Below are 23,334 nucleotides of genomic sequence, written 5' to 3'. Positions count from 1 at the left end.
GTTCTTATTTTGGGGGTAATTTAATCCCTTTCCCTAAACTGTGGTGTATTATTCCTCGTAATTCCATTGACTCACAGTGGCCCTAGCATCATAATTTCCCCTTGAAATTTTATTTTTTAAGCTGTAATTTACATCGAGGCTGAATCTAACTCGTATGTGTATCCCCAGTGCCCAGCACAGTTGGTGCTTACTAGATGTTTGCTGAATGAATGAGAAAGTGAATGTTGCATCCCCATATCTGTAATAGTTACCGTGAAGTAGTAACTATTAAGTCAGCACATGGGGTAGAGGCCCAGACGTTCTTAGGGTGTCACATCCTCTCCAGTAGCAAATTGCAGGAGGAGGAGGAGGAGGAGGAAGAGAGCCCACGCGTTCTTGCCGCTGGGGCGTGCTTGTGTGCTGGTGGAGTGCGGGCACGGGCAGCAACGGAGAAGGCCGTGCTCCTGCTTCTGCCCTCGGTCGGCCTGGTGCTGTTGACGTGGATAATTAGCGAGTCGGGACCTCGGCTTCTTGTGCGGGGACTTGTCCTCCGTGGAATCCCTGACTCCAGGCCGACTGCCCCCTGCGGATCCTGATCAGTATCTGCTGAAGGATTACTGGGCTTGAGCAGTCACAGAGGAGGGTGAAGGGGCATCTTTTATCAGGTTTCCTTTGAGATTTTTTTTTTTTTTTTAAGATTTTATTTATTTATTTGACAGAGACACAGCGAGAGAGGGAACACAAGCAGGGGGAGTGGGAGAGGGAAAAGCAGGCTTCCCGCTGAGCAGAGAGCCCGATGCGGGCTCGATCCCAGAACTCTGGGATCATGACCTGAGCCGAAGACAGACGCTTAACGACTGAGCCACCCAGGCACCCAAGGTTTCCTTTGAGATTTAAGATCTAGTCGCCTCTGAGTGTTTTTCTTTTTCAGGAGTTGATTCCTCATTGAGTACATTGTGGAAAGGTCATGTTGGGGAAAGTGCATGGGTAAGATTTTCTCTTGGGAATGTAGGAGAGCTTTCCATAAGCCTATTAAGAGTGTTTCAGGTCCTTGGTCTTCCCTTTTCCATACTTCACTTCCATTTCTAGGACCCCCCACCCCCTTTAAGGCTTTATTTACATCAATCTGAAAGCAGGCCACAGGGCCTTTTAAAATTATACACATCAATATGAGGCCAACCCAGTTTTTCATAAATAGGTCAACATGTTTCTACAAAGTAAGGGATTCAGAAAACTCTATCCTTTAAAGAAAAGGTATTTTAAGGAAAGATGATGAGTGTTCAAAGGTTGGCTGTTGGCCAGGGCCTAAGAATCCGAGCACTAGAGGATGCTAATTTCAGGGACCTGCCTTGGATGAACTGCCAGGTGTCACAGACATTATTGAGCGTGGGGCTGCTGGGGGCCAGATGCGGGGTGAGGCCTGGGTGCACGTGAGAGAGAAAGCCAGGTGTGGACCTGTAAGGAGCTCCTGGGCCTCGAGAAGCAGCTTGATGTTGAGTGGGTGCCGTGATGAGCCATTGGCAGCAGGCTTCTGCCCAAGGAGGGTAATGCAGACAGGTTTTTTTTCAGTCAGACAAGTACTCTTGCTTTACCTAATTAGCAAATATTCATTTTTTTGTTTATAGAGAATGAATTACATCTCTCCCGTAAGTTCTTTTTATTGATGATTGTGCTTTTTGCCTACATATCAGAATGAGCTGTTAATAGTGTGATACTGGGAAGCCGAGGCAAATCAGGAAAGGAAAAACTATGGAGGTGTTTGCAAGGTGGTTCTTCACATTTATCTGAGAGTAGATACCCTTCAATAATGGTAATAATGTCTGGCATGATCCTTGGAGAAGTTTCTAGGACTCTCTTATGTTTGTAAAATTGAGAAGAACCCTGAATAGCTGTGTAAACTGGCTATGTTCACAGGTGTAAACATTCACAGCATGCCATCCGAAGTCAGTGAAATGCTTTATCACTGATTCCATGGGCTTTTGTTACCATCCATGAAGAGTGCCATGTGTTTAATTCATGACCACGTTTTCTGTACTGTTAACATAACTAATGCAAGACATACACTTTAAGTTTACCCTGAAATCCCCTGAATAGGGAAGTCCCACATAGGCGAATAAGTAAGATTCTCCACAAATACATTATTCATCATATTTTTTTTTTTTTTAAAGATTTTTATTTATTTATTTGAGAGAGAGAGAATGAGAGACAGAAAGCATGAGAGGCAGGAGGGTCAGAGGGAGAAGCAGACTCCCTGCCGAGCAGGGAGCCCGATGCAGGACTCGATCCCGGGACTCCAAGATCATGACCCGAGCCGAAGGCAGTCGCTTAACCAACTGAGCCACCCAGGCGCCCTACTCATCATATTTTTAAAATAGGAGACTCTCCAGTAAATCTGAATGATTTGGTAACAGAATGTGGCTTATACAGCCTGGTATAAGTCTGTTCATTTTCCCCTTGTAGTTGATTTTGAAGAGGGTTAATCCAATTTATTGTTTCCCCATAGTAGAAAAACTTGCTTTTGTGTTGTTTCGGGGACTGTTCTCCAGCACTGGAAGTGCTTGTGTGTGCATATTGTCTCCTCCTTCAGATTTGGAAAGCTGCCCTTTGAACTAGCCTTCAGTTTGATTTATTGAGCTTTTTGGACTTGTTGGTGGGTGCTGGGGCTTGTGAGTTCATGCTACCATTTGCAGTAGACATGTTTAAGTTCACGTTCCTCCATTTCCATCTTTTTCATTTTAATTACTGATCTACCCTTAAGCCTGATTTTTAGAATAACCTGTGTTAAATGCAGATTGATTGTTGAAGTGTCACTGAGAAATCTGAGTCTGTCTGGTGTTCCTCTCCTGGGTCAGGCGATAGCCTCCCCGCCCCCAGTGGGATGGAAGAGCCTTGGAGCAGGGAGGCCTTGCCAACCTTACCAACGAGATCTGACAGCCAGTGCTGGGGGTCACTGGGTGACGTCTGCAGTCAGTCGTCCTCAGAGGCACTCCTTAGAGGGTGAGACTTTTGACTCCTACTGTTTGATTTTTACTTTTTAATTAGGTTATTTGAGGTGAATGCATGGATTAAGTTTCTTGTTCTTTGTGTAGGAGAGAATTAAAGGGAAATTTAAGACATCTTGGGCTGCTTTTGTTCATCACCTTTGTTACATTGTTAATGGGGATTAAGACTGCCTTTTTTCATTCTTTTTTCTCTTAGAGTTGGGAAGGTCCCCATTTTTATTTATTTTTTATTTTTTATTTTTTTTAAAGATTTTATTTATTTGAGAGAAAGAGAGTGAGAGAGAGCATGAGAGGGGAGAGGGTCAGAGGGAGAAGCAGACTCCCCACTGACTGGGGAACCTGATTTCCCATCTTCCTACCTCCTTCTCCTCTCCCTCTCCCCAACTTCATCTGTTTCCCATTTAAACACCTAGAATCCTGCTTTTCTCAGCCGTTTTTTTCTTTTGCCTATAAAAACTGGCTACCATTTGTTTTTAATAATACGCCCTTTCTAAAATGACTGGGACTCCAGGATCATGACCTGAGCTGAAGGCAGTTGCTTAACCAACTGAGCCACCCAGGCGCCCCCCCATTTTTATTTTTACATCATGTTCTTCCCTCACAGAGTTTTATTTGACAATACAACAGTAATATTTTTAATGTGTTCCCATATTTCTATATTCTTTACTTTTGTAGGACGATGTCATTTTTGATGATCACTAATTGGTATGTCTGAATATCTCCCTTTTGATTATAGGTATTAATTGTGACTAAAATGAGAGATTTTGTTTCAAAGGTGGAAATTTTGGGGTACTGCTCTGGCTTTACCACTAACTTCCAGGAAATAAGCTGCCCTGTTTCATAAATTATTTATACATTGGCTTCTGTTGTGGATAATTATCAAGTCTGTGATATTCTTTGTTTTATTCGACTGGAATGCTTGAGTTACTATCATAAAATGTGATCAGTGACTTGTTTGTGTTTATTCTGTGCAGTGGTGGTAACAAAATTGTTATCTAAACTTAATTATGATTTTTCATATTGGATTCACAGTGAGTTCTTAAAAAAGGGATCGCCCGTCAGTAGATTCAAATCTAGTTTTGGAAAATTAAAAGTCGTAAGTACTTAATGGTATTGTAGGATTAGCTTGGAAATATCTGTAAGTTGATAGTGCTTGGATCATACAATTGTGTTTTCACCAGCTGTAGAATGATTTGGTAATTAGACAAAGCATTTTAGAAAGGGCGTATTATTAAAAACAAATGGTAGCCAGTTTTTATAGGCAAAAGAAAAAAACGGCTGAGAAAAGCAGGATTCTAGGTGTTTAAATGGGAAACAGATGAAGTTGGGGAGAGGGAGAGGAGAAGGAGGTAGGAAGATGGGAAATCAGGCCATGTGTTAGGGACTTAAGGAAATGTTTTCTAGAACTCATTTACACTCCTGGCTGTGTTTTCTGTATTTTACCCAAACCAGAGATTCCTGTAGTTGTAACATGCTTGGAAGTTTGTTTTAAGTTTCATGTGAGACATACACAAGGGAGGTAATAATAAAGTTCTTTGTGATAGCTTAATGATGTATATAGTATTTATTAACTTTTTAAAATTATAGAACTACATTCAGTGCAGAGTGTAGTAGTTTGTATATACTGTGGTTAGAAAGTTTTGGTTTTATTTAAAAATTTGAGATCTGCTTTTGGTAATCTTTAGCTGGTTGCTAAATCCTACCCTTTACCTTAATCATTGTTTGATACAGTCTTTAATGTTTGCTTGTTCATTCATGTAGCAGGCATTTATTGAGCTCCTACGTGCAGTCACTAAAAGTAAGACTTTTCTTGAAGTTGATTTGAAGTTCTTGAAAGAGAATATTATATATGTAGAAATATATTTTGTCACTTTCCAACCATTTGCGTTAAAAAAACCTAAAAATTTAAATACCCATTTCAGCTAGACATACAATTTCAGCATTTGATGAAATGAAGATGGTAGTTTCTTAGTAGTTTACGGTAATGAGGAATTCTTGGAGCTTGACCCTATTTCAGCATTCCAATTCTTAAATTGTATCTAGCATTACCCTAAAATCAAAATTATGGAGCTATTTTGGGGAAGGATTGGAAATTCTTACAATCTGGAGTATTAAAGATGCAAAGACTGTCCAGAACCAACCAAGCCTGATTTGGTGAAGAAAATAAGCAAATGAAACATCTGGTTTGTTACTGCTTCAGTTTGTATGACCACAAAGAAAGAACTGACTTATGTTCAGCAAAAACTGTACACATAGCAAATTATACCCTTGTGAAAGAAACAGAATATTTTATAATAGTTTGCCAAAAATATAGTGCCATTATAAGAAAAGGCCGTTGGCTTAGTCTCTCATTGGTCACTGTAAGTAATCATACTTTTGACTAAAACTATTGGAATGCCAATCTAAAGTTTTCAGTATTTGAAAGACTGAGATTGCACCATTTAAGGTAATGCTGGCTAGCTGGACTTTGTAACGTTTGAATGTAGACCATAAACCGAGAGGCCTGAGGTCAAAATTAGACAATCTAAATTATTTAGGATAACAGAAGACAAAGGCGGGGTTTAGCCAGTAGCTGTTCTAAAGTCTGTCTTATCACTTGGAAGAGGACAGATAGAAATCACCCACAGAGGTACAGATAGGTTGCTCCAGAATAATTCTTTTAAAAAGATTTTATTTAATTATTTTTTTAAGTAACTTACCTCTACACCCAACATGGGGCAGGAACTCACAACCCGAGATCAAGAGTTGCATGCTCTACTGATTGAGCCAGTCGGGTGCCCCATGTGCCAGAATAATTCTTTTTAATTAATTTATTTTTAGAGAGAGAGCATGAACGGGAGGGGCAGAGGGACAGAGAGAGAGAGAATCCCAAGCCAACTGTGTGCTGAGCATAGAGCCCAGTGCGGGGCTGGATCTCACCATCCTGAGATCACGACCTGAGCTGAAACCAAGAGTTGAACGCTTGACTGACCTCGCCACCCAGAATAATTTTTGAGTAGACCCTCAGTGTATCTGAAACCTGACAAGGTCTAAGGATTAGTTTATTGCTGTTCCTGGATATTCCTTGGTCTGAGACTTCTTCCCTCCTCTTAAGATTAGAAAAACAGGAAAGAAATTAGCTTGTTGCTAATTAAAAGGGAAAACACTGAGCATCAAAGCACAGGGTTTTGTTCTGTTTTGTTTTCCACATGTAAATGAGAAGTGTCTGTCTCTGTGACTCTTGTCCTCCTCTGGTGGTCAGCATAAATAGAACGCGGCCCGCTCTCTGTACCTCTTGGCTGTCTTCTGAAAATACAGGGAAGTGCTGCCAGAATAACCAGCAGCAAACACCAGCAGCTGCAGTTAGGCTTCGGTAAGGCCACTTACCTAAGAAACAAAAGAAGTATGCCTGCTGATACTCCAGCATCATTAAGGTATAGATACTTCATGTACTTTTTAGAAAGATGCGCTTTATAATGCTGCTAATTGATGGGAAAATTAGCTCTTGTCACTGTCCGTCTATTTGATTTAACACTCTGGTGGCTGTGGTTTTTAGTGGTTTGCATGTGAGCAGTTACGTGCACATTTTGGAATATATGTTCAGGGCCTGACTTAGTTAAGGCTCTTTTGGTTGCTAAAGCAAAAGGGGGAATTTATCGTAAGTGTATCAGGGCCCCTCAGTCAACCTGAGGGAGGAGGGCTGTGGCCTCGCCTTCCCCCTGAGGAGCAGCTGGTAGTGGCAGCTCTGAAATAGCTCCTTAGAGTCCCTTCTGGTTTGTCTGTTTCCCGTTTGTTCCGCAGGCCTGCTTTCTGTCTGCCCAGCCCGCCTGGCCCTCACTTGCACTGGGTAGGAAGGAGGTGGACTAGCAGCTCGAAGCAGTTGGGCATACACAGGGCTGCCACCTGAGCCCTGGCCCGGGAGAAGACCTAAGTACAGTATATTTCCTTCAACTATGAATGTAATGCGGCAGCATCTGTGGCGTCTCCCATGGATGTCACAGATGTTTTCAAATTCTGTTCTGGTTACTGCGTATCTCTCAAAGTGTGCACGCTCATCACTTCTTCAAAATTAACAGTAGTTACTAGACTGCTAGGTCTCTTTACTTAATGTAAAGAAACAATACTTCAAAATCTTTGGTAACTTTATAAAAAAGGTTTTCTGTGGAAGTTTCTGTGTTTTATGCATTTAAAAACAATATTCTGAGAAGAGGTCCATTAAGTTTCACCAACTGCCACTAGTTGGAAATACAGTACTCCTAAAAAATTGCTAGCTGGAATTAAGACTACAGTGTTCTTCTGATGGCTGTCAGGGTTCAGATGCTCTCTAGAAAGAGTTTTCCAATTTCCTTCCAGTTTCCCCTATTCTTAGAAGTCCTTTCTCCCTTTTCACAATTCTTAGTTCCTTTGATCTTTTAAAGTCTAGTAATGGATTCCATTTCTTGTTTGTCCTTTGCATAAATTACATATTCTTTGGAGCTGAGGATTCTAGAAAATTACAGTATTTATTTTTCAATATTTTATTTTATCTTATTTTATTTAGTAGGCTCCAAGTCCACATGGAGCTTGAACTCACCACCCCATGAGATCAAGAGCCACACGCTCCACTGACTGAACCAGCCAGGTGCCCTACATTATTAAAGTTTAGAGATACACCAGGATAAAATTAGGTCTTGGAACATAACCTCAAGGTATGGGAGCAAGATGTTTTACAAGCCTGTGTGTCTCAAGTTGATTAGGTATGATGATGACAATTTACATAACTATACCAGGGCATTTTAAATAAAACTAATTTTATCACATTGAAGATTACATGAATGTTTTGGAAACTCCCCCATAATGATAATGTAGCCTGTCTCTCATGTAGTGTGCTGTTGATCCATTTAGCATGAGCTTAGCATAATTTATGAAAGTCATGATAATATAAAGAATACTTAGACTAACACTGTGTGCTGGGTTGGGGGAGACAAAGCTGATGAAAGAAAAGTTCACAAAATGTCATATTATAGTAAAAGTGTCTCTCTTTGCATCAGAAATACTGATTGTGAAGAATATCTAGAGGTTAATGCATTTTGGGATAATAAATACCAAGCATAGTTCTTATTTAGAAATACGACTCATTAGGGGGCGCCTGGGTGGCTCTGTCAGTTAAGCGTCTGCCTTCGGCTCAGGTCGTTATCCCAGGGTCCTGGGATCCAGCCCCTCGTTGGGCTCCCTGCTCAGTGGGGAGCCTGCTTCTCCCTCTCCCTCTGCTGCTCCCTCTGCTTGTGTTCTTTCTCTCCCTGTCAAATAAATTAAAAAAAAAATCTTAGAAATACAACTTGTTAAAAAATAGGGATTAAAAATTCCCATTCATGCTTTTAAAGATGGTTTTGACATTTAGGGATGTTGAACCTTTCAAAAATAACATTTTCACTTAATGCCAAATAAGCAGAGATAGCCAAAACGTTTAATTCTTCTTAAATTTTTTTTAAAGATTTTATTTATTTGACAGCACAAACAGGGGGAGCAGCAGAGCGAGGGGGAGAAGCAGGCTTCCCGCTGAGCAGGGAGCCCGATGTAGGACTCAATCCCAGGACCCTGGGATCATGACCTGAGCTGAAGGCAAATCCTTAACCGACTGAGCCACCCAGGCGCCCCTAATTCTTCTTTAAAGTATAATCACTTGATGGGGTGCCCAAGTAGCTCAGTTGGTTAGGTGTCCCAATCTTGATTTTGGCTCGGGTCATGAACTCAGGGTCTTGAGATGGAGCTCCGTGTCGGGCTCTGGGCTGAGCAGGGAACGTGCTTCCTCTGCACCGCTCTCCTCCAGCCACCGCACTCTCTTTCTCTCTCTCTCTCAAAAAAAAAAGTATAGTCACTTGAAATTTGGGTTTTAAGTCTCATCTTTATGGCTGTTGGACATTTTATGCACATATTTACAGGGTTGATATTAGATATATTCATTTTATAAATGTTGTGGTTTTCTGAAACACTGACCATTAAATTTAGTTTTCACAAGGGGTGCCTGGCTGGCTCAGTCAGTGGAGTATAGGACTCTTGATCTTGGGGTTGTGAGTTTGAGCCCCACGTTGGGTGCAGAGATTAGTTAAAAATAAAATCTTTCCAAAAAATTTTAGGTTTCACAAGAGTATTTTTAGATAGGTACAAACAGCCCATTCAGGATACTTTGTTTCTGTATATCACTTTCTGTCCCATGGACTGCGCCCTGAGGTTTGAGAAACTTTTGGGGCAGATGATTTATTCTGGAACTCATTTGCATGTTGAAAACAACCTTTCGTAAATAAATTGCCATATTTACATTTTGTTTCCAGTGGCTTATATTTCACAAGTTCAAAGGTCTCTAAGTTTAAAAGTCACATTTTAGTTTTTTTGGTAAATGTCATTTTATTTTTTTAGTTGAAGTAGACATACAATGTTATATTAGTTTTAGATATATGATATAGTGACTTAACAATTTTGTAGAGTACTCAGTGCTTACCATGAAAGTGTAGTCACTACATTTTCTTTTTTGATAATAACTGGAACATGAGTGGGTACCTTTTAAAAAACATTTTTATTATGAAAAACATAGATCTTTTTAATGCCATGCCTTTCTGGTATTTGTGTGAATTTCATGTTAATTCTTGGTATTTGACTGCCCTGAAATATGCAAACACTAGCTTTGCACCTTCCTTGCTGGAGCTCGTCCCTAGAACCTGGAGATTTGAACCTGGAGATTTGAACAGCCTAGGATTCTGACATTTTTAAGCATGTTGCTTCTTGGTTTACTAGCAAATGGAAAATTAAAAAGTAAAAGTGGAAATACAGCTAATGGAGCAGCGTAGGAAGAGATAGGAAGAAAGAGAAAGAGAAAGAAAGAAAGAAAAAAGAAAAGCAAAGAAAAAGAAAGAAAGAAAAAGAAAGAAAAAAACCATTGTGGGACTAACTGGCTTCCCTCTCTTGGCTGGGACCCAGGACCCCCTGGAGAGCAGAATTGCTCCTGTCTCTGCTGAGAACCGTCCTACTCTCAACTTCACTGAGGTTGGGCTGGGGTTGGGCACATAGGAGTTTTTCTTCCTCTTGATTGCACTTTATTACCTCTGAGTGTTTTGGCCCTATGGAAGAGGAGCTGCTTTGCATCTGTATGTAAATGGAAGACTTCCCTGGAATTTCCACAGGCCCATTATTGCAGATTAAACACAAAAACCAAAATCAGCCCTGGCTCTACCTTGGCTTGGCTCTGTTTCTATCCCACTGTAAGGATTTTATCAATGTTGTCTTCTGTTTCCATTTTATTTATATTATTTACCATTTAATATCATAGGTTACTACTTACTGTGTGTGGCTTGCTTTTATTTTCATTTTTACAAATACTCCTACCCAATGATTTTCCTAGTACATGAAGTAATTCTTCATTTCCCTACTTCCTTAAACTGTTGTTCCCTAAAACTACCTCTTTTAGGGGCAGAGATTTCATTTGGCCCTTACTGCTCTGTATTCACCAGGCACAAGCTATGAGTAGTATGTGTGGTGCTAAGACCACACAGGAAAGGCTTTCTCGTGCTGCCAGAGACCAAAAGGGAGGTCATTTTAGGCGATACTTGTCGGCACAGCAATGTTGCCACTTAAAAGCGTAGAGAAGATGAATAATGTTCAAGTTGGCTGATGTAGTTATTGCTAAGCTTCAACTTTAGAAACCCTAAGGTTATCACCTTGTGCTCTGTGGCATGGTTCAAATCCCACCGCCCTGCTTGATGTTTAAAAGGTGACAGGTGTTGCCGGCAAATGTTGATGGTTTCTTAGCTTGACATTTTTTATTGGTAGACTGACCTTATGGTCTAAATAGAGATGCTTCTGAGAGTGAAAGAGGGTGTTACTGATAATTCTTCTGGAACAATAGGAGTGAACTGGAACTGTCCCTGTAGAAATAGAATATATAGTCACTCAGTGACCACAGTTTTGTGATTTCTGTCTACAGAGGATGAGAGTCATGTTAAGATATTCATGACTCCCAATGTTGAGTATTTCGTGGCTCATTCCTAACTTGGATAAAATGATACTTGATTCAGTATTGGACACATAAAGGCATTGACAATTGGCCAAGAAGAGTAGTCAGAAGAGATGATGCTGAGTCAGAATTCCTCTCAATAGTGGTCTGTGTGGAGTACATTCAGAGATCCTCCCCCTGCCCCCCAGCTCGAGTGGTTGAATTGCCCATTTTATGTGTGAGCTAAGTGTGACTTGAGCAGTGAATCAGGATTTGTCAACACTCGGGACCTGGCGCGCATCCCACCCTTCTTTACATGAACTCAGAAGGGGGTCTTTGTGCTACCCTTGCCCTCCCTAATCACAGAAGAAGGGTGGTGAAAAAGGCTTTTTAACTGCGTTCCTGTTTTGAATGAAGTTATTTTGGTCAGAGTCCTCTCCTCCTCTTGGCCAGCATCCTTGAAATCCCCCGAGTGGGTCTGGTGTCCCAGAATGAGAGCAGCTAGATTCCCTGAGTGGAACCCCCCCACAACTGCTTTACTGAACTTTAGAGCAACTGTTCTGTATTCGATCTTAATTGTTCTGTAATGCTAGGTTAAATGCATTTTTAACCACCTTAAAATAAAAATATATTCTTTCTACTTTCTCTGCCCTCTGAATTCTTCAGTAGTGTAAGCATTTAGATAAATCAGAAGTAATATGTGTTAAAAGATATATTTTTCTTAAAATCTGGAATGTTGGGTAGAATGACCATTAACTGTAATATAGATGTAGTCAAGCCTGTGCATTATAGTCCCTAGTTTTCTGGTGCAGCCTCTTGAAATAACCTAGATAAAAAGCTGTTACATGCTGATATTTTCAGTCTGTGTGGCCTGAATTTCCAAACTGATCATTACATACTGCCTGGAGCTTTCTATTCTCATTGGATTAAAAAAGATTATTTTGAAGGGAATGGGGCAAAAGAGGGTAACTGAGTTTACCACTCTGTTTTCTTTAACTGTGCTAAGAGTATTGAGTTACATGAAAACTGTCAGTATTTTTACCTAAATAAATAAGGCTTGCTTGCTTTTTTTTTTAAAAACAAATATAACCTAAATTGGACTTTTGGAAGAATCTCACTTTTAGCCTTAAAAAAAAATCTCAGAAGTAGGACATGTTAGAACTGACTGATTTTTGAATATGAGAATCCGGATAGTTTTAATTTTCTTGTAAAATCTATTATTTGAGTTGGCCAATTTTTTATGCATGCTAAAATATATAATTTTGTCCAGTGAAATATTCAGCAAAAAAACTAAGGTATAAAAAAACATGCAAGAAAATAGCATTTATATGCAGTCACTTTTGGAATTTTCCTTGGTTCCATTATATGGATTATGAAAAGAAAATTGACAGTGGAGCATTACAGTGCATTTTTTTGGTTTGATTCTTCTATTATGTTTCAGCCTCTTAACTGTTTGTAGGACGTGCGGCTAACATTACAGCCTTTTCCCAAGCAATAAGAAAGGCACCTTCATTAAGGGGTATAGAATGAATGTTGATATTTCTCCAGATACCAGATTGTTCTTAGATGCCTTAAAGCATGTGAGAGGACACTGAAAAGGAGACAACCGCTCAGATATTGGCCCAGTTGAGATGGTATCAATGCTTGTCTTAAGGTTTGGGCAGTTGTTGAAACTGAAGGTGGGGTGCCACTCCACGTGTTATGGACACCTCGGGACAGTGAGGTGCATTACCCAGTGCAGGTGAGCCTGGGAGCTCGTTATCCCCATTTACTGTCGTTAGCTCCCAGAGATCCTGGTGCTGGCGGTTAGCACCCCACAGTCATCCTGTGATCAGTCCTGGCTGAGTGTCTCTGGTGAACCTCTCACCAGCTTGTGAAGGGCTGTGGGCAGGCCAGTGATCAGGTGTGGAGAGTTTCTGGGCCAGGTGGTCCTTGAGATGGTGCACGGGACCACTCACATGGGGCACAGGTGTATACTGTGCTTTTACAGCACACTGTGAGTTCTCTGCCTCCCTCTTCCTCACTTTGCTTTAGACTAATGTTGGGAGTATTTAAAGACAAGTTAGAGGGTTTTAGCCAAGAATCTGAGTGGATGAATAGCAGGAGTAGTAACTGGGCACAGTGGAAGGAGCAGGAAGTCAGAAGAGAGAGCATCATGTTCTGGCTCTGCAAGGCATGCTAGCCTGGTACCTGCTGTTGACGGAGCATGCGCTCCTTGTAGGGTGAACACCAAGGTTCTGCTTCTGGGTTTTACATCAGTGTGGAGAGCCTGAGTGAGCCTTTTATGTAGGTTATGTCATTTGCTTTTCCCATCTTCCTTCTCCTGTATGGATACTATTACTCTCTTCATTTTATTGATGAGAAGGCTATAAATCAAGGCTCAGAGACATTGACCTACTTAATTTGCCGAAGGCAGTGAGGCAAGGGAATGTGGAAGTGTTGGGATCTAGAACTGGCTTGGTCTAATGCTGAAGCTTATTGTGTTCCTTTTCTGGCACTCTGTTGTCTTTCGCAAATTTTAGTGTTCCTTCCTGCTAACTTCTCAATCGTGGCATGTGTGTGAAGAGGTATAACCAAGGTAATATGGGATAAAGGGTACATACCTGGAGCTTCCAGCCTGGGTAAGGTGGTGCAGGGAGAAGATTCTGAGTATAGAGCAGATAGAGTTGGAGGGGAGCAGTGGTTCAGGGGTGGGGAGTGGAAACAGGCCTCTTGTGGTGGACTTCTCCCCCCCCCCCCCCCAACTCGAATGTGACTTTAATTCACCAGCACACGGCCCTTCTGCACCTGGCCCTGGAGCTGAACGTCCTTCCTGGCGGGGACCGGCTGGTATGTGTGATTGCTGGAGGCAGGTAGGTGCCCGCCCGGTGGGGACACGGGCATAGCGTGGCTGAAAGGGTTCCTTTGTCCATGATGTCAGGGTCTTGCGTCTTGTGTGGTGCTCACCGTGAGGGGAGGCAGAGTGAGCTTTCCATCAGTGTCACAGAGCGGGTTTGAGAGACTAACTCCGCAGCACAGATGAAGAACACTGAAGTTGAAATTCTTTTTTTGGATTTTCCTTATTCCTGATATATGTTAGTGGTGTTCAGTTTTGCCAGAAACGTATTTTGGTTCATGAACTTTGGACTTTGTGTACATTTTTGTAATTACAGCCTTTTAGGAAAAGTTATCCAATTTTGGCTTCGTTTTCAACAAATGATGTGGTTTTTCTCTTTTTGATTGTATCCTTAACGATTTTCAAGGGCTCATGATGATCATACAGTTTAAAGGTTAACATGAGAGCTGGATTTTCATGGAAAGGGGCCTTGAGAGGTTTCTTGTGAAATGGGGGAACAGAGAGGGGGAAGAGAAATGCTGGACTCACATTTCGTAAACTGCAGTATTTAAAGCAGGTTTCTTGAGCCCCAAGCAGAGAGCACACCAGTGAAGAGAGGCAACCTCATCCTTTTTGTAGACCCAAAGCTCAGAACTCAGTGTTAAGAATGACTACCACAGGCCAAAGAGATACCCTCCAACTTGCAGGGGGAGCCATTCCTAAATATAAGCATAACCTTTTATTTTCAATCCCCTTGTCCCTTATTTTTACTGTCCTGTCCCTCCCAACTCAACACTCATTAGAATTTAGAATCTCTTTATTCTGGTTCTGGCCTAAGGTGCCCAAGTGTTGGGAACTGCGAAAGCTCTTTTCTGCTGAGCCTTTGAAGAATACGAAGATAGTGAGCAGGTCCCTCCTGGCCTCACGCTCTTTCTTTAAACATACACACTTTCCCTCACTGTCCCCCAGTAGCTTCCACACTTTGCACCGAGGTGGGTTCACAGGATCCCAGGTCTGACCTTTGTGAACCTTGCAGAGTACGCACAGCTCCAGCCCATTCCTGTCAGAGCTCCGGCTCTTGGAACTCTCCAGAATGCCCGCTGTTTTTTGTCTCATCATCTCCTTCCTTTTCAGTCAGATCCTTCCTGACTTGGTATTTAAGGAATACGTGTTTTGAATGTAAATGTAACTTTACACATATCATTGAATTTCATCTTCTTTCAGTTATTCCTGTTCAGATCATTGGATAGTATTTTTTTCACCCAATTCAGCAGTGATTTCCCTGAGTTGTGTGGTCTGCAGGTCTGAGAACCAGGACTCCTCTATCTTGACGTCTGAGTCGCTGCTAGCAAGTGCCAAGGAGAAGGTCTGTCAGTGAAATTTATAGGCACCTGCTGTTTGCTGTCCTCTGTACCCTATGTCAAGCTCTCTGAGAAATGGGACACCTTCTACCAGCTGACCCCCTTTGACTTCTGCCAGTACCATCTTTGACCAAAACACGATTTTGGTCCCTTGGATCTTGGTCCCTTGTTATCAGTCCCAGGATTGCCCGATGGAGATCCTTCAACTTTGGGGCAGACTTATATATTTGATAGAAACGGTTGTGGAGGTTGGATGAAATAGAGAAATTTTCAAAGCAAGGAGACAGTCATTATTTTAGATGTGATTGGCTTATCAAATACAATGCAGTTCCTTCTCACTAGCCCATAGAGCGGGCTAAAAAGCTCCCTCGTAATAAGATATTAAATGGTAGTATAAATTCTATGCCTTAACTTTGATAAAGATTGAAGTATAAAAATTAGTGAGAAATTTACATGTAGGAGCTCGGTTTGTGAGAAAATATTACTAATTAGGAAGGACAGTGTTAAACTTTATGTCCTTTATGATTAAATCTTACGAGATTCTACATTTTTTTTTTTTAAAGATTTTATTTATTTATTTGAGAGAGAGAGAATGAGAGACAGAGAGCATGAGAGGGAGGAGGGTCAGAGGGAGAAGCAGACTCCCTGCCGAGCAGGGAGCCCGATGCGGGACTCGATCCCGGGACTCCAGGATCATGACCTGAGCCAAAGGCAGTCAGTCGCTCAACCAACTGAGCCACCCAGGCACCCCGAGATTCTACATTTTTTTCTTCATAAGAAATTACCTATTGGAAAGCTCACAAGAATTTAAGGATTCACTTAATTTCTCCTGATAGGTGAAGTGCCCTCTGGGTATGAATTTGGAGTTCTGATGATTTTTTTTTTTAATTCTCCCCTGATTTTCTAGAGAATTGGTAAGGAAGATGGGACCAAACACTGCTGAGAACCTCTGCTTTGCCATTTACCTCCTTCTAGAACAGGGATGACAAATACAGGAGTGTTCAAGGACAAGGCATTAGTCTTCTGGGGTACTTTCCCTCTGAGCCGGGACAGTCACCTGGACGTTTACACAAGTTGTAAAGCCACAGTCACAGTGGAGCGTCCTTAATTTCCCTTGACTGAAAGCCGTGACTCACAGCGTCTGGCCCCTGCACTTGTGTGGAACTTAGTTGTGCATGTTGTGGTAATTTAAATCATGAAAAAATAATGTTCTGGGAGACCTCTTTTTTTTTTTTTTTTAAAGATTTTATTTATTTGACAGAGACACAGCGAGAGAGAGAACACAAGCAGGGGGAGTGGGAGAGGGAGAAGCAGGCTTCCTGCCGAGCAGGGAGCCCGATGCGGGGCTCGATCCCAGGACCCTGGGATCCTGACCTCAGCCGAAGGCAGACGCTTAACAACTGAGCCACCCAGGCACCCAGGGAGACCTCTTTTTTTAAAAAAAGACTGTTACAAAGACATGAATTTACTAAAAAATGTAACGTGTTCTTCCAGAAGAATTAATTCACCCCCTCAAAGTTACTAGTTTAAACAAAGTAGTACTTGTTAAATATTCCCTTACTTGAATAAAAAACTCCCCAACACCCCGAACCTTGAAGATACCCTAAATAATTAAAAAGAGAAAAAAATTCAGTTCATCACAGCTACTTAAGCACCAGAGTCTCTTTTTTTCTCTCCGGTCCTCCACAGGGGCACCGGTGTCCCACTTGGGTGGAACAGAGCTTAGTGCCACCTCCCCTTCTCGTTTGCTGAGGAAGGCACGCAGGGACGGCTGTGGCCACTGCTGGCCGCGCCGTTCAGCCTCTCCGGAGGGCTGTTTGCTGGGGAACTGGGGTCCTGCGGTGCGCTGGCAGCTTCACCTTAGACAGCCGCCTTTGAATGCATTTGTTTTTAGAAAATACTACCCAAGAGCCCCCAAATCAAAAAATGCACAGTTGTCCGTCCAGCTTTCTGTGTGCTCTGCGGTTTATTAATGAGGACTTCTCACTGGCCTTGACTTCAGGGTTCCCAAGCCAGCCGGGCAGTCGTCCCAGAGCGTGCCGTGTGTTCGGGTAGCTGGGTTCCTTGTCTATGGCAAATCCAGTGGTTGCTAACCGAATGCTTCGCACACTTCATCCTTCGGGGATTTCGAGATGTTTTTGTTAGAAGAGCTTTGCTACTCACCTTAGCAGCAGTAGCGATGTTTGGGGAGTTGCAGAGACACACAGTTTGTGTGTTCCCTCAGCAAAAAGACAGCTGGCAGCTGCTGGAAACGCGGTCCTGTGGCTGCGAGGCTGTCCCCTGCTCCACGGCCTCTGTCCAGTCCTTGGATCACAGAGTTTCGATTCTGCAAGGAGCCTTCCGCTGTCCTCTGATCTACTAAGGCACTTGACAATGCTGTCGAGGCTTTGAACTTGTGATTTTTGTCACGTTGAGAAAACTAGAAGGTGTCCGTGCACTGGATCATGTTTTCGTTTACTTAATATTAGTTCTCTGTTACGATTCAGGAATTCATTGCTTTGGAGGAGTCCTCTTTTCCTTGCTGTTTATGTTCTCATATGATTAACACATATAGGTTTGAGAGGAAAGCTTGCCTCTTAGTATCTTATAAATATTCCTGAAATAAACTTCTGTTGTAAAACACTTGTTCTCTCATGGTTCTTTTCAGTCCATATTGCATGTGGCAGGTTCTTGGTGTTTCAGGAAAATATTCAAGTTCTGTTAGTGGGAGTGAGAGTGGACACTTTGTGGGTCAGTTTTCATCCATTTTGACACTCTTCCAGCACGACTATGCTTTACCTGTGATTTCCGTGTTTTTCTACATCACCTGTCATCTTCCTGTTCATTAATCACTTTTGCTGTTCTGAATCCTAACCAAAGACCAGACTCGTCCTGCAAGCATCCTCCTTTCCTCGGGCAGCCTGCTCTGTGTGGCCTCCGCAGCAGGCCTGGCTGGCTGGGTTGCTGGGCCTCCACGTGCAGGAGCCATCTGGCCCCAGTGGCTCACGGACAGTGCTGGGTGTGAATGGCCCCCAGGACTGCGGAACAGACATTACAGTCTGTTTCTGTGAGTGTACCTGTAGCCTCTGGTGGTTCAGCATTTTTACTTCATAAAGCTTGTTTGGAATATAAAATACTGTAATATTTTTTGACTGTTGGGTCTTGGGTTTTGAGTGTGCAAAAACACCTAAGGGGTCATGGATGTTGATGAGTATAGTGAAATGACAAATGTGGACATTTGGAAAAGGGGAAGATCATTTGTTTAAAACCATTAGTGATAATTATTTGTAGAAGTTGTGATTTTTGTCATGATTTAAAACTTAATGAGCTGCTTTTGGCCCGTATACTTAAAATTTCTTCCCAGTGTTTAGTACATAGGATGTTTACACCCACGATTCCTATAGTTTAGACTTTCATGGCTCTACTTATTAGGTCATTGCTATGAATTCCAAAAATTTATCAATACTTCTTATGAGCCCAGTGTCTATCTGTATCAGTAACTGTACATACTGTAACTTTCTGAAATCTTTGTGCCTCTTTCAATACAGATGTTTGTCTAATGCATTAATATCCTCTCCCCTCCCAATAAAAAGCTGTTATGAAACATTTAGTGGATCCTACAGTCTGTAGAATCCTTAGTCAAAGAGATAAAAAATTGATTTGTTTAAATGATTGTGCTTTAAAGAAGAATGAGGCAATCTGTTTAACCCAGCCCTGGGAATGATTCTCAGGCAGATGATCAATAGATCCTGGAGTGGAGAGATTGTGTGTGTGTGTGTGTGTGGGAGACTGCAGTGGCTGGATTTCCCTAAAATATAAGTGGGCTGCCAGATCTCAAAGGCATTTTAGTCATTTTCAGGGACTGAATCCAGAACACCTGGATCTTTCTGCTTTTTTCCCCCATAAAATTAGGGTTCCCCTCTCCCTGCCTTCTTACCCATCCTTTTCTGTCTGTCCTCCCCCCTAAAAAGGCTAATAGCGAGTGTTCTCAAACTTTAAGCCAAAACAAAACGAAGTTATGGAGGATTATAGCGTGGTCCTGTTATTTTCTTCCAAATTGAATCCTGAAGACTATTGACATCAACTGAAAAATAACTACATAAAAACATTGACAGTGCATTCCCTTCCAAGTCCTAAGTGGGATAGACATTCTGTTCATGGTGGGCCAGCTCTCATGAACAGCGAAAGACATGACCGGCATAAAATTATTAAAGGTGGCAGTGAGAACAGGTGTGCTGGGCTCTGAGCAAGCTCCCAGGCCCAGATTGGCCACCACGCCCTGGTGGAGTACAGTCCACACCTGGCTCTTTGCTACCCGCCTTCCATGCGCACCTGCCCTCCACGCATGTGCTCACGTGCCCCTTGTGTGCACCTGCCCAGATGCATACCTGCCCCGCATGTGCACCTTCCCCCCACCTCCGTGCCTAGCCGCGCCTCATGTGCACCTGCCCCCCTTGTGTACCCTCCCCCTCCTGTGTGTACCGGCTGCCCCCAACCCCCCTGCGCCCCTGCCCCTGTGCCACTTGCCTGCCACACCTGTGGCTGCAGAGACGGCTTCCAGGCTGAGGAGCAGGAAGGAATTGGTACTGCTGTTCTGATACCAAACACCTAGGAAAGGGTGAGGAGGTGCTAAAAGATAAGTGGAAATAATGATTGGGAGAACACAGGGGAAAAAAGACCAAATTTCTGGGGTACATGGGGCAAATTTTTAAAAAAATATTTGGAAGCTGATTTAATTAGTTAGAAGTAAACTTGCTTGAATTTGGCTAATTCATGACATGTATTTTCGTAACAAATTTAAATGGAGCATTTTCTTGCTGCCAACTGCAAAAAAGCATTTGCCTATTTATGTAGCCTTAACTTTTGCCAGGTAAGTTTTTAAGCCTTGCATTTAATATCACTAGCATTTTATGTTGCCTTGTCTAAAATTGTGAGTGTATATTAAGTACTTTATGGCCAGTAATAGAACTTTTAACAGGAGATATAATTGTCTCCAATGTTTATTTGATGGCTTATAGGGCTTGTTCATAGTTTTTTAAATTGTTTTTTCCTACAGGTGATTTGAATTAACAAAGGGAGCATTGGTGGTGTATTTATATTTGACATACTGTATTGGGAAAGCTCTGACGGGATTAACCAAACTACGGATAGTTAGGAAATAATCCCATAGTCTGAGTGTACATCTAACTGCAACACGAAGATCTGTTCTGTTCCTTTTACAAGTGGGTTGATTTCTGTCTTTTGTAAAGTGAGACAACTGCTACTTCCTTGATGATTCCTTGAAACTTCTGAAACCTTCCCCAATGAATAGACCCCTTATAGGTGGTAGACATGGAGTGGGAGGTGAGGAGTGTGAAGTTTTTCTTCTTTCAATCAGAGAAGACTGTTTAGCTGTTCTGAGTATTTCAGCCTGGGAAGAACTGCTGGAAAAACTGATTCCTAGTTATGCCTTAGTAAATGCTTTCAAAATATTTTTTTAGGCAGCTTGGGACAGGGAGTTTTGAATAGCTTGTTAAACAGACTTTTAAGAGGTAGAACCAATTAGCACTACTGAGTAGTGTTTAAATGTTGACTAGATTCATGAGACTATGCTGGAAAATAAATTTGCAAACTTGAGTTAAGTGTGACATTTTAAATAAGCCTTTGGTCCTTAAAGTCACTTTTCCTGAGCTGGAGATGAACCAGCTTCTCTCTTGTTTTTCTTGCCTAGTCACCAAGCTTTAGAGCACTAGGCTGGCCCCCCTCAACACTCAAACATATTCCTTTTTTAGAAATAAAAGTACCTGGCCTCTATGATACATAACTGTGAGTCATCCAATGGATATTAGAGAACTATAAAAACATGCTTCAAGATAGTTTTTCATGTTGTTCCAGAGCACAGTCTAAATATGGACTCATTTGAAATTGAAGTGAAAGGCTGTATCCTTGGTGCCCTGATGGAACATTCTGGTTGGTGGTTCTTTGAGTTGCCATGGAGCGGGCAGGGTCACCCTCACCTGGACAGAGGCACTTGGGTTTACTTTCATCCAGTTCTGAAGTGGGGGCCTGTCCTTTGTATGTCAGTGATCAGCGTCTGTTTGTGACTCTTGGACCTAGCGACTCGCGGTTTTGTTAGGCCAGTGTGAGCCAATACTGCCTTCATGGTGGATAAAGCCATAGTTAGTTAAAGTTTTATGTGAATGTTTAGTAATATTTGAGCAAATTGGAGCCTGAGTGCCTGGTAATAGCAAGATATATACCAACATGTGGGAAAGTCATGGGATGAAAGTTAACTTGGCCAGGGCAGCCTAGCTTGATGAATGGGAACTCGATAGTATTTTATGGAATGCCAGTTTTGGTCTTTCTTATGTGTCTAATTATAATGTCAAAGTACACTAAGTAAGTTCTGGAATGTATTCTATGCTATTTTCCCCACCATTTCAAAATGCAGCATATGGTATTAGCAAGGACCGCACATCTGCTCTCCAACAAACAGTTAAAAGGGGCAGGAAGGATTTTTAAGAAAAGGTAAAAGTTACCAGGTGGTTTTTGTTGGGGGTTGAGGCTCTAAGGTGCAAAGAGAATTGCCACTCTCTCTGTGTTACCGTGAGATGGTAAACGTGTCATGGGCTCTGTTTGATTCACTTTTATTGCTCACAGTCCTTAGCACTGTGTCTGGCATCTAATTGGCTCTTGGTTGGGCTGTACCTTTGAATCTGTTTTTGAAGATCATTGTACCCAGGAGTATGTGTATGTAGAGCAATCACCTTCAATCCTATTTAATCTAAACAGATTGTGTTTCTTTTATTGTTAGAATTTTTGAATTTATGAAGGAAAAATGGACATTAGGATTGGTACTTGCATTTGAATTTTTTTTTTTTTTTAGATTTTATTTATTTATTTGACAGAGAGAGACATAGTGAGAGCAGAAACACAAGCAGGGGGAGTAGGCTTCCCGCTGAGCAGTGAGCCTGATGTGGGACTCGATCCCAGCACTCTGGGATCATGACCTGAGCTGAAGGTAGACGCTTAACGACTGAGCCACCCAGGCGTCCTGCATTTGAATTTTTATTTAAAATAGATTCCACATAGAACTCTGATTGAGTAAAAGAGGATATGAATGCTTGTTTTATATGGAATGCTTCAAGGAATTATTGTTCTTTAGGTGTTACATTTTGTGGGTTTCCTGATTATTAAAATGATGTATTTTCTTGTAAAACAATGAGAGAAAGATGTAGGGGAAGGCGGAGGAAGGAATTATTAAAATAATAAAAGGAGGGCTTTGCCTTTCTTACAGGGATAAGTGTGTTTTGTCATTGAAATTTTTATCCTGCTGCTGAGCCACTCCTGGTTGAGCTGGGAGCAGACCCCATTCTTTTAGCTTGCTAATAGGAAGCTTGAATCCATCTTTGCTTTTTTCATAGTTATAGCCTCGCTTTTCTCCTTACCAGCTGAGAAGTTAGACTGAAACTTCAGGATGGACTATAATTTCCGATATGTGAATACAAATTTTATAAAATCACTGGTGTTTTATTTGTGGCTTCTGCTAGGTGACCCAAAATAAAAAGTTTAAAACACACTTGGTGCAAAGGACAAAGTGTGCACTTGCTGGAGTTGGGTAAATCTTGGATGCCGTTTCCGGTGATGTTGGAGGAACCATGGTGCCAGCTCACCCTTCCGGGCTGCCGTGCTCCCTGCTGCTCTGCTTGTCGCCGTCACTTATTCAATAATTTAATACTGTTACCCCCACTCCACAGATGAGGAAACCGAGGTACAGAGTGGTTGAGTAGCCCAAGGCAAGAGTTGGTTAAGGGTGGCATGATTTGAACTTAGTTCCTGGTCCCTGCTCGTAACTGCTCAGCTAGAACTTAAAAAAATTTCTTTTTAAATTTTTTTGTGGAAGAGAGAGAGCGAGCACGTGTGCACGAGGGGAGCGGCAGAGGGAGGGAGAATCTAAAGCAGGCTCCACGCTGGGTGTCACTGGGGCTTGATCTCATGACATTGAGAGTCGGACGCTCAACTGACTGAGCCACACAGGTGCCCCTGCTCAGCTGGAACTTTTAAACAATTCAGTAGATAGGAGTGTAAATTGATACAATTTATTTTTTTGTGACCTATAAAATCAGACCCATTATTTTCCATTCCTTACACAGACTCTAATGTTTTGAAAGGTGTTTCCTATTTTTGAATGCTCTTTCTGCCTTCATTTTCATCCTTTTCCGCTGCACCGCTGCTGATCACCAGTAAACAGGGCTTGTAACGGAGAGGAAGGAG

The 23,334-nt window shown here is 42.0% G+C and overlaps 1 protein-coding gene across 15 annotated transcripts in view; it reads left to right on the top strand.

The window, feature by feature from the left end:
- TRIO (trio Rho guanine nucleotide exchange factor) overlaps window positions 1–23,334 on the top strand; it is a 341,653-nt gene that overhangs the window by 20,488 nt on the left and 297,831 nt on the right. The gene's annotated exons all lie outside the window — the stretch shown is intronic.

Source organism: Mirounga angustirostris, unplaced genomic scaffold (genome assembly GCF_029215605.1).
Source record: "Mirounga angustirostris isolate CCGP_5_RB_7025 unplaced genomic scaffold, mMirAng1.0.hap1 SCAF_7, whole genome shotgun sequence".
Classification (NCBI taxonomy): Eukaryota; Metazoa; Chordata; class Mammalia; order Carnivora; family Phocidae; genus Mirounga; species Mirounga angustirostris.
Note: the sequence above shows the minus strand (reverse complement) of the source record. Positions and strands in the feature narration are given on the sequence as shown.